This window comes from Phocoena sinus, chromosome 11 (assembly GCF_008692025.1).
Source record: "Phocoena sinus isolate mPhoSin1 chromosome 11, mPhoSin1.pri, whole genome shotgun sequence".
In the NCBI taxonomy this organism is placed as follows: Eukaryota; Metazoa; Chordata; class Mammalia; order Artiodactyla; family Phocoenidae; genus Phocoena; species Phocoena sinus.
In genome coordinates this window covers 50,308,298-50,320,888 of record NC_045773.1, presented here as the reverse complement: position 1 = coordinate 50,320,888, position 12,591 = coordinate 50,308,298, and positions in this window count along the sequence as shown.

Here is a 12,591-nt window from a genome sequence, read left to right as displayed (position 1 = left end):
TTATTATTATACCCACTTGACTTAAGCTGACTGATAGAAATATGGACTCTTCTTTCAACACTTTAAAGATGAAACCAGGGATACCAAGTGATTTTCATCAGTGATATTCTGTGTAGGACAGGGCTGGAAGCCAATGTAACAGGGACAGACCGTACAGACGATGCTGTTGATAACAGGTTCACCTATTTTACAAAGAACAAAAGTTTTGCCCTGGGTGAATTGGTTAAGCCATGTGACAGGACAAGAGCTGATATTTTTGGAGTTTATTCTATTATCAAGTGCCCAAAACCTAAGTGATTTTTATCCCTAGGGTATGAATAGCCCTCAGATGAAGAGCCCTCTGTGTCAAAAGACGTGCTTTCTGCAGTCAAGTGACTCTTTTCATTTACTGTAATAGCCTCTCTGGTGTCTGCATGAGGGAGGTTTTCCTTTTATTCTAGAGTATTTTTTTTTCCATTTCAATACTATCTTTACACTTGGCAGTTAGATCAGTGGAGTAATAATAAATATGAGTCACAGTTAGGAGTTGAGGAGTTGGAGATAAAATAGGCAATAAGTTAACAACTTGCCCAGCCTAAGGAAGAGATGTAGGAGGAAAAGGAAGCTCAGGTTCTCAACTTGATAATTTATTTTACTATTTTACTTTTATCCTTGGATTCTTTTTTTAGCATTCTGTAAATTTTATTTGTTTTAATTTTTAAATTAATTTTTATTGGAATTAGTTGATTTAAAATGTGGTGTTACTTTTAAGGTGTACAGCAAAGTGAATCAGTTATACACATACATATATCCACTCTCTTTTACATTCTATTCCCATATAGGCCATTACAGAGTATTGAGTAGAGTTCCCTGTGCTCTACAGTAGGTCCTTATTACTTATCGATTTTATGTATAGTAGTGTGAATATGTCAGTCCCAATCTCACAATTTATTCCTCCCCCTCTTCCCCCCTTGGTAACCATAAGTTTGTTTTCTACATCTGTGACTCTATTTCTCTTTTGTAAATAGGTTTATTTGTACCATTTTTTTAGATTCCACATATAAGTGATATATGATATTTGTCTTTGTCTGTCTGACTTACTTCACTCAGTATGACAATCTCTAGGTCCATCCATGTCACTGCAAACACCATTATTTTGTTCTTTTTTATGGCTGAGAAATATTTCATTGTATATATGTAACACGTCTTCTTTATCCATTCATCTGTCGATGGACATTTAGGTTGCTTCCATGTCCTGGCTATTGTAAGTAGTGTTGCAATGAACTTTGGGGTGCATGTATCTTTTCAAATTATGGTTTTCTCCAGATATATGCCCAGGAGTGGGATTGCTGGGTCATATGTGGTAGCTCTATTTTTCATTTTCTAAGGAACCTCAATACTGTTCTCCATATATGCACCTAAAAGCAGAGCCCCAAGTACATGAAGCAAACCCTGACAGAACTGAAGAAAGAAAAAGTGAATTCAACAATAGTAGTTGGAGATTTCAACACTCCACTTTCAATAATAGAACATCTAGGCAGAAGACCAACAGGGAAATAGAAGACTTGAACAACACTATAAACAAACTAGACCTAATAGACCTCTGTACAACACTCCACACAGCAACAGTAGAAATACACATGCTCCTGTGTAAGAGAAGATGAAGTCAGTGGCTCATTCATTCTAATGCATATGAAACTTTGTGCAGGCTAGTCCATATCCTAAGCCATAAAAGAAAAAGAAGAAGCCTAAAGAAACTTAAAACATTGTTAAATAAAAGAATTATGTAAAGTATTGTCTCTGACCACAATGAAATTAAATTAGAAATCAATAATAGGCACATTTGAGATTTGAACCCAGATGACCTAGTGAGAAAAACACTGCATGTGTTATTTTCATGGTCAACAGGCCTAATTCATGTCTAGTATTGTGCTCTGGGGCCGAACAATATTGATGGGAGAGAAATACCCACTGACATTTGAATACCTCTTCAAGTGTATATATACATATATTACAGTTTTTAATTGGCTTGACTGATCAGCTCAGATCGTCATAAGGTGTGCATTCAAGACATGGAGAAGAATTTCCTCCGTTCTGGGTTTTCACTAGTTTTAAAGGGATTCTGACTACTTCTACTTAATGTAGATCATTAGCTGTAAGAACTGGATGCCAGATACTCTTCTAATAGAGGCAGAAGGTACAAAACTCATTCAAGACAGCTGGTTAGAGTTAGCAAAGTTGTAAGCTAAGGGAAAGAGAGAGAGAGGAGAGAGAAAGAGCAATAAAGCTCTTATCATGATTAAAACAGTATTAGAGTGATCATGACTGGAGTAAATTATTTTGGATTAGGGTCATAAATATAATGGAGTTAAACACCTTTGGAGGTGCGGATTTCCTTTTTTCCCCAAAGGAAAGTAATGAGACTCAGTGCCTGTCATACTGTGCAGCAGATTTGTTTTATCTACATGAGTGATGACTGGATTAATCCGTTTACAGCACTTTTCAGTACACTTTTCTCATTGTCATTAACGAGAGAGCACACAGAGTTTGAGGGAAGCTGTGTTCGTCAGCTTGTACTTGTGGTCTTATCCTCTTGATCCTCTTAATATTACCTTGTACAGTTAAAAGAATTCAAATTAGAAGTAAAGGAAATTGAATATCTTGAGTGACCTTTTAAATAATGAAGTGTCCCTAAGTTTTGTGGCTCAATCTTTTTAGTCTAAGAAAAATCCCATATCCTCTCTTAGCGTTCTTTCCTCTGTGATGTTTCCCCAGAATGTCGTTAGAGAAGATTTTCACTGGTTTCTCCAAACTAAAGAATCCAATTCCACCTTGTCATATTTCTTGGCACACTGAAGCCAAGGAATTAAGTAATGTCCTTCAAGTTTGTGAAGTAAACATTTCTCCTTCCTCTCCTACATTCTTGATGCTATTAAAAATTATATAAAGTAAAATTTCACTTTAAGATAGGAATGGGAAATATAGCCAGTAAAGAATAATAGATCTTGAGGCAGTTTATTCATATATTTTTATTGTTTTATTTATAGCACATGGAATCTGATCCAGCTAACTTTGTCTCTTCATCATTCCCTAGATCTTCCCCGTTTTTTTCATTCCCACTCCGTAAATAATTATGATAGTTAATACTAACTGAATGGCAGTCATGTATCTGTCATATTTTTACATATGTTTCGAATCATATCTAGATCCTGCCATTTGTGGAAGATTTGGTTATAGAGGAATCAGAAAGAACTTTGAATCAAAAGTACTAAGCTAACACTAAAAAGATTATTTTATCACTCAGTGACTTAATTTAATTATTAAAAAGTTCACTGGGGCTTCCCTGGTGGCACAGTGGTTGAGAGTCCGCCTGCCGATGCAGGGAACACGGGTTCGTGCCCTGGTCTGGGAAGATCCCACATGACGCGGAGCGGCTGGGCCCGTGAGCCATGGCCGCTGAGCCTCAGCGTCCGGAGCCTGTGCTCCACAACGGGAGAGGCCACAACAGTGAAAGGCCCGCGTACCAAAAAAAAAAAAAAAGTTCACTGGTTCTTTGTGTTCTCTTCTTACAGATAATCTAGATCGTGCATTTGGTAATTTGTCTGTTTTCTGGTTATTGGATTTTAATGGGGGCAGAGAAGAGTTGAATCACAATCTATTGAGATAGAATGGTCAAAGGTTCAGCTGTTCTTCTTTCTTAATGATTAATTCATTCATCCAACTCTTATGTAGTGTTTCTTTTACACTCTGTATTCTAGATCAGGAACAAATAAACAATTATGAACAACTATAACTGTATGAGATAGCATAATTTATAGAGAAGCATGAATTTGTGTAGAAAGAGTGGCATCTGGGGAAGTCTAACCCAGGAGTTAATGGGGAGAAATCAGGGATGCCTTCCTTCAGAAGGTGACGTTGGACACAGAATGGATTAATGGTGACTAAACATTTCAAGAGATGGGGAAAGATTAAGATGTTCAAAGTCACAGAGTTAAGGTCTTACAGGAATTTTGAACTGGCTTGAGTACTTTTGTGTAACACGTTATATATGATGAGATACATAAAGATAGTTTTACCCCAGGCTGAGGAGTTGGAGTTTTATTGTGAGACTCAGGATTCCAACCAGGATAATGATAAGGTCAATTCAAACTTTGAAAGATCAGCATTGTACCAGTGAAGAGCAAAGCGTGGGCAACTGCAGAATCATGGTAAGAATTTTGAGGATCTTAACTAAAGAACTGGCAATGTAGGGCTTCCCTGGTGGCGCAATGGTTGGGAGTCTGCCTGCCGATGCAGGGGACGCGGGTTCGTGCCCCAGTCCAGGAAGATCCTACATGCCGCGGAGCGGCTGGGCCCGTGAGCCGTGGCCGCTGGACCTGCGCGTCTGGAGCCTGTGCTCCATGACGGGAGAGGCCACGACAGTGAGAGGCCCGCGTACCGCAAAAAAAAAAAAAAAGATTTGCCAATGTAGAATAGAAAATAGCAGTATCTCTAAGGTGTTACAGAGGAATAATGCACAGGACCACATAAATGATTAGATATGAGGTGAAGAAGGAGGGGGAGAGCAAGACAGTGTGGTAGACACTGGCTAGATGCTCACCAAGCCTGTTCCTCTTCCTTTCCACAGAGTTAATTGATGTTTTTAATTATCTTGCAGCAGGATGGAGCCTCATGAAAAATTCTTGCCAGTGGACTATAAACCAAAGTGATGTGTGGGTAAGGGAGTTAAAGAGGGCATGCTTTATCCATGCTGTCTTTGATTTCCCAGTTAGTGGGCTGGATGATGTCAGGATGACCTTGGAGCCACATTTAGAAAACAGTAGTCCCAATAGATCAAAGTAGCCTGCATTCCCAAATGAATGAATGGAGCAGAGACCCCACTGCTCTATATTGACTCTAATATCAATGAGAAATGGCCTAGGAGGGTGCATGTGAGTGTTTGTGTGTGTTGAACCTCAGAATTTTGACTTGTATTATTTTTATAGCAGCAAAATGTAATTGCCCTAATACAGCTGTCATTCAGATTTATGGGTTGAGAATATAAGTGGTTCAATAATATCTTTCACCAAACTCTGGAACACAGTGGGATGAGTTTTTTGGGGTAGGAGATGACTTAAGATTTTTTAAAATTTTATTGACGTATAGTTGATTTGCAGTGTTATGTTAATTTCTGCTGTACAGCAAAGTGATTCAGTTATACATATATATATATATATTCTTTTCCATTATGGTTTATCACAGGATATTAAATATAGTTTCCTGTGCTATACAGTAGGACCTTGTCGTTTGTCCATCCTATATATACTAGTATGCATCTTCTAATCCCAAACTCACCATCCTTCCCTCACCACACCCCTTCCCCTTGACAACCACAAGTCTGTTCTCTATGGAGATGACTTTAGATTTAATCAACTAATTTTGATATGACTGTGGTTCATTAAAAAGTAGATGCCAGTTGGGAATTTGGATGTGATTCTGGAACTCAGAGAAAAAGATAAACCTGGAAACAATTACAGGAGTTACTGGCATACATTAAAATTAAAGCTATGAGAGTGAATGATAATACCCAAGAGTTCGTGTGCTAAGAGCTCGAGAAATTGTCCAGCACCAATACCTTAGGAACATGCACACTGAAGAAATGGAAAGAAGAAAAAGAACCTGTAACGACACTGGGGGGAGGCAACAAAATAGTTGGGGGAAAATCCAGGAAAATGGATTGTCTCATACGGTAAAGGAGGATAGAGCTGCTTACAGTCAGTAAAATCAGTATTTGCAGAAAGGTCAAGGACTAATCAGTCCATCAGATTTTACTGCTAGGAGGTCATGTGTGTGTGTTATGACCTTATGCCCTATTTGTTCAGGGCAGTCCAAGTTGATGATTAATTTTTAATAATTTCCTTTTTTATTCTCATCCTGGGTTGAATGATAAGATATTGGCACATTAGTCATAAACACAGTTGATAAGAATATTTTCAGTGGTGATCAAATCTTTGCTGTAGGTTGAGAAGTTCATGGGTCAGAGAGTGAAGAGGAAAGGTTTCTTTTCATATGTTTAACTGTGAAGGGAAAGACAGAACTGAGGTAGTTGGGTGAGGAATCAGTAGAGGGATTTTTGTTGTTTTGTTTTCAAGTTAGGAGAAGCCTGAGCATCTTTTGTGCTGAGGGGAAAGAAAATGGTAAATAGGGAGAAATTTTAGCTTTCTTGGTAATAAAGGAGAGTTCCTAGAATAGGTTCTAAATGAGGCAAGATGGACTAAAATGTCAGTTCTTCATCTGCCTTATTAGCCATCGGTTCTTTCTTTTGTGACTCAGCATCACCACTTGCCTATTTTAGGCCTGCATTGTGAGTGACATCTCCTGAAAAATGGGGCCGGTATTTTAGCAAAGGCAGCTGCATTTGTGGTCCTGCAAGTAAGTCACTTCTTCTTTAGCTTCAGCATGTGTTCAAATGCTTTGTCAGTATTTTTACCTGATAATCCCTATAATCAAATCATGAATTATAAAGCTAACACATTTTATTTAATATCTGAGGTATAAACGGGAGCCTGCTTATTAACCAATACATCTTTTCTCTTCTCCCTTGGGAATCATCATCACTATTCAGTCTTTCACTATATATTAATGCCCATTAGAAGTCTACAATCCACAATATAGAAGTAAATATTCATTTATCTGTATTATGCTACTAAATGATCAGTATTAACTATACACATATGAGGAAGATGTAAGATTTAAAACTGGTAAGATAAAGTCAGACTACCCATAATTAGGATTCTTATCCACTTAGGAGAATGAGGAAATGCAGCCTTCAGTATCATTGAATCATGCATTTCCAATAGGATATGTTGTTTAGCAGAGAACTTCATTGCAACAAGAACCATCTTTTTAAAAACAGAAATCCTTCTGTTATGGAAAAAAAAATGGAACTACTTTAAAACAAATTAGATTTATTTTTAAGTTTAAAAAAGGAATGCTGCTTGCATTGGTGACAGGCTTAAAGGCCAGCAGGCACTAACTCAATGGTTCGTGTATAAATAGCAAGCCAGGAGACTTGGCCGGAATGTGGAAGTTGGGATCTCATTATAAGAAGGAACTTACTGCTGTTGAAGATCTGTTCCACTAGAGTTAATATTTGGCCCAAGAGAAGCCATTTTTCAGAGGGATGTCAGTCGTAATTGTGATTTTTCCCAAAGCATTAACATTGTATATAAATGACCATGTCTCACTGCCACTGTGAAACTACCGTTATTAAAAATATTTTCATTTAAGAACAGTGTGACTCATCTACTTCAACAGTCAAACGATACTTGCATTAGACTTTGCTGACATTTTTTTCCCCAGGTCTCTGGAAATTTAGACCTGTTGGAATTTATGTATTTCCTCATGAAGATGACTGAAACCTGGAGAAAGGAGAGATAACCTTAGCAAAATTAATGTTACATAGTGTCAATGAAAAAATCAGTCAATCTAAGAAAGAATTGGAAAGTTTTATTCAAGCCAAATTTGGGATTATAACCTGGAAAGAGCATCTCAGAAAGCTCTGAGAACTCTTCTGCCAGTTAGAAATCAAGGCACAGTTATAAAAATTTTTTGAGACACAGGGCTGTACATCAAATGATATATTATTGACAGTTTACATAATCCAGATCTAAGCATCATCCTGGTGGATCACGTGACCCCTTACAAGCTCTAGAAGGAATGTTATCTCTTAAGGAGTTGTCTTGTTCATGCTGGGAGAATGTTGTTCTTTATGGTTGAGCAGGTATTCCTGTTGATGGGGGAGGTTTGGTCCATGCATAATGAAGATACACAATGCACGGTTGGGGGAGAGGGGAGGCCAAAGGGGAGAGAAGAATTTTTATGTTTGAATTTGTCTTGTCTTGCCATAAAACATGAATTTTATTTCATAGTAGTATTGAATGGGGAGGAAAAGATTGACTTAAGTGGACAGAAATATGCAAGTTAATATATGGGGGGTGGGCAGTCTTGACTGCACCGAAATGAGGGAAGTCTAGAGAAAGAAGATGAGAAGCATGCAGGTCAGCCTACACAGGAGGATTTGCGTGTGGAGTGCCATATGCAAGGAGAGGAGAGTGGGTCACTGTGTTTAGTATCAGGCTTTATTGTCGGTGGATTGGTGGGTAACAACCTTATGAATCCTTTGTTTCTATAATCTGCACTTAAACTAGATTTGATATGTTTCTGCTCCTAAGAGCCAGATTACTATTCACATGAAATTTGTCTTCTTCCAGTCTTGTCCATCTCATTGAATGAATCTACTGAATTCCAAGAGACCTGGAAATCATTCCTAATTTCTCTCTTCCATTTTCTTTTATAGCCAGTCAGTACCCAAGTCAGGTAAATCCCATTTCCTAGAGGTATTTAAATCCATAAACTTCTTTTTTTTTTTAAAGATATTTTCTTTTTTTACAAAAATTTATTTATTTATTATTTGTTTGTTTTTGGCTGTGTTGGGTCCTCATTGCTGAGTGTGGGTTTTCTCTAGTTGTGGCTCACGGGCTCTAGAGCTCAGGCTCAGTAGTTGTGGCGCACGGGCTTAGTTGTTCCGTGGCATGTGAAATCTCCCTGGACCAGGGCTCGAACCCGTGTCCCCTGCGTTGGCAGACAGATTCTTAATCACTGCACCACCAGGGAAGTCCCAATCCATAAACTTCTTACCTTCTCCATTGCTACCGCTCTCATCTCTACCCTGTTATCTCTAAATTGGACTTCTGTCACTACCTCTTCACGTTTATTTTTTCTTCTACAAAACACTCTGTAGATATCATTTACTCTCCACACAACAGCCAGAGAATATTTGAACAATGCATATCTAATCATGTCAGCTCCCTTCTTATAGTCCTTTAATTGTTTCCCATTTTCTTTACAATGTTTTCTAACACTCTTAACTACGTGACCTTTTCCTTTCTGTCTGGTGTCTCTCTTTGGAACATTTCCCCCTTCTCTATGCAATCCTTTCAGCCAGCCAATTTATAATCCCCCTTTTGGCCTCAACTTAAATGCCTCTCTCATAAGGGGAGTTTTCCCTGTCACTCAAACTAGGTAAGAACCTGATCTTTTATATTCTTATAACACCCTGTCCATAGCATGCATCACAGTATAATTAACTGTGTTTGTTACTTGTGTAAAATTGTGTTAGTATTTCTCTTCCAGTTGGACTGTAAAATCCACAAGGGCAGGATCTATACAATGTTGAATTCCCCAGTGTGCCTGGCTCTTGGTAGACTTTTGTTATTAAATGAGTAAATCAATGAATGTTTGGCTAAAGAAATTAATACCAACAAATCTTTTTGTGATCTTGAAATTATTTCATTCGACAAGAGTCACTTTGACAAAGATTCAAGATTAATCTGATTTATATTTTTAAAATTTTTTAAATTCCATCCTGTCATTCTCTTATGCTGGATTTTTTTAACTTCTTAGGATGAAATACTGTATGTTTTCATATCCTAAAGAGCATTTTTTAAAAATTAATTAATTAATTTTTGGCTGCATTGGGTCTTTATTGCTGTGCGCAGGCTTTCTCTAGTTGCGGCGAGTGGGAGCTACTCTTCATTGTGGTGCGCAGGCTTCTCATTGTGGTGGGTTCTCTTGTTGCAGAACACAGGCTCTAGGGCACGCGGGCTTCAGTAGTTGTGGCGCACGGGCTTAGTTGCTCCGCGGCATGTGGGATCTTCCCAGACCAGGGCTCTAACCTATGTCCCCTGCATTGGCAGACAGATTCTTAACCACTGCGCCACCAGGGAAGCCCCTAAATAGCGTTTTCATTCTTGGTAAAACTGTGGGTTTATGTGTTAGTATTTGTGTGTGAATGTTAAGAATGGTTTTGCTGACAGAAATATAGATCAATGGAACAGGAGAGAAAGCCCAGAGATAAACCCATGCACCTATGGTCAACTAATCTATGACAAAGGAGGCAAGGGTATACAATGGAGAAAATAGAGTCTCTTCAATAAGTGGTGCTAGGAAAACTGGACAGCTACATGTAAAAGAATGAAATTAGAACACTTCCTAACACCATACACAAAAATAAACTCAAAATGGATTAAAGACCTAAATGTAAGACTGAATACTATAAAACTCTTAGAGGAAAACATAAGCAGAACACTGTGACATAAGTCACAGCAGAATCTTTTTTGATCCACCTCCTAGAGAAATGGTAATAAAAACAAAAATAAACAGGACCTAATGAAACTTAAAAGCTTTTGCATAGCAAAGGAAACCATAAACAAGACGAAAAGACAACCCTCAGAATGGAAGAAAATATTTGCAAATGAATCAATGGACAAAGGATTAATCCCCAACATATACAAACAGCTCATGCAGCTCAATATCAAAAAAACAAACAACCCAATCAAAAAATGGGTGAAGACCTAAATAGACATTTCTCCAAAGAAGACATACAGATGGCCAAGGGGCACATGAAAAGATGCTCAACATCACTAATTATTAGAGAAATACAAATACAAAATACAAATACAAAAACTACAATGAGGTATCACCTCACACTGGTCAGAATGGCCATCATCAAAAAATCTACAGACAATAAATGTTGGAGCGGGTGTGGAGAAAAAGAAACCCTCTTGCACTGTTGGTGGGAATGTAAATTGATACAGCCACTATGGAGAACAGTATGGAGGTTCCTTAAAAAGCTAAAAATAGAATTACCATATGACCCAGCAATCCCACTACTGGGCATATACCCAGAGAAAACCATAATTCAAAAAGGCGCTTACACCCCAATGTTCATAGCAGCACTATTTACAATAGCCAGGACATGGAAGCAACCTAAGTGTCTATTGACAGATGAATGGATGAAGAAGATGTGGTACATATACACAATGGAATAGTGCTCAGCCATAAAAAGGAACAAAATTGGGTCATTTGAAGAGATGTGGGTCGACCTAGAGACCGTCATACAGGGTAAGTCAGAAAGAGAAAAACAAATATCATATACTAACATATATATATAGAATCTAGAAAAATGGTACAGATGAACCAGTATGTGTGGCAGAAATAGAGTCACAGACGTAAAGAACAAATGTATGGACACCAAGGGAGGAAAGGGGGAGTGGGATGAATTGGGAGATTGGGACTGACATATATACACTAATATGTATAAAATAGATAACTAATGAGAACCTGCTGTATAGCACAGGGAACTCCACTTTGCTGTACAGTAGAAACTAACACAGCATTGTAAAACAACCATACCTCAATTAAAAAGAAAAAAAGAAACATTTCCTATAATTATCAATTCCATTAATAAATCCAGAAATAAAACATGAAGAAGAAAAAAAAGAATGGTTTCACTGCATTTTCCCAGGGTTTTGTCTCTGGATATAAAGATATTTTACAAGAGAAAGGCTGGGAGAGCACCTCTTTAAAGGCAGCAACTTTCCAGATGTTAGAAGACTTTCTCAATGCCATAAAAGACAGTTGGTTATAGGCAGGGCTTCCTACTCCTAGCTCAGTGATTTTTTTCTATGGCAGCATCCTGACTCTGTTTGTTCTGTCATATAAAATATGGCCTCACACAGATGCTGTAGATAAATGGGATACTAATTCTCTAAGCCAAACAGGTGACAGTTTTAAGAACCATGGTACAGTGTAAAGTATTTTAGCAAATTGGCCTGTTAAAATGGAAAAGATCATGGGCTTGAAGTCTAGGACAAATTGGGCTCACATCTCGCATTGGCCGTGCTCCTTCCTGTTATATTTCTCTGTTTTGGAAACTGGGGTACAAGGGGTGTTTCTCATTCTTCTTAGTTCATAGCACATAATTATTATTTGCCTAGTCAAGTTTACTCTCTTTTTTATTTTATTTACTTTTTTTCCCTTCATTCCTGATCCCCAGTCTGACTATGAGCATCAACTCTTATGTGTCTGATACGTGTCTGTTAACATGCATTCATGTCTTGAGTAAGAAGAGTATTATTCTGTGTTTGTTTCAACAGTATGTATTGGTTTTTCTCTTTCTGACTTACTTCACTCTGTATGGCAGACTCTAGGTCCATCCACCTCACTACAAATAACTCAATTTCATTTCTTTTTTATGGCTGGGTAATATTCCATTGTATATATGTGCCACATCTTCTTTATCCATTCATCTGTTGATGGACACTTAGGTTGCTTCCGTGTCCTGGCTATTGTAAACAGAGCTGCAGCACAGGGAGATCAGCTTGGTGCTGTGTGACCACCTAGAGGGGTGGGATAGGGAGGATGGGAGGGAGATGCAAGAGGGAGGAGATATATGTATATGTATAGCTGATTCACTTTGTTATAAAGCAGAAACTAACACACCATTGTAACGCAATTATACTCCAATAAAGATGTTAAAAAAATTATGTATCGGTATTGTGCTATAAATCACCTCTGTTTCTTTGTAAAAACTTCAACTATATTTAAGATCTATTCATGTTACTGTTTGTCTAGTCTTTATTTCCAACTACTGGTTTTCTGTAGCATAAAATTACCACATTTTTTTTTTTCCATTCCTTAACTGATGGCAACTAGGGGGCTTCCAGTGTTCTGCTATGAAAAATTAAGACTATTATATTAAACATCCATCTAAATGCATTCTTACAAAAC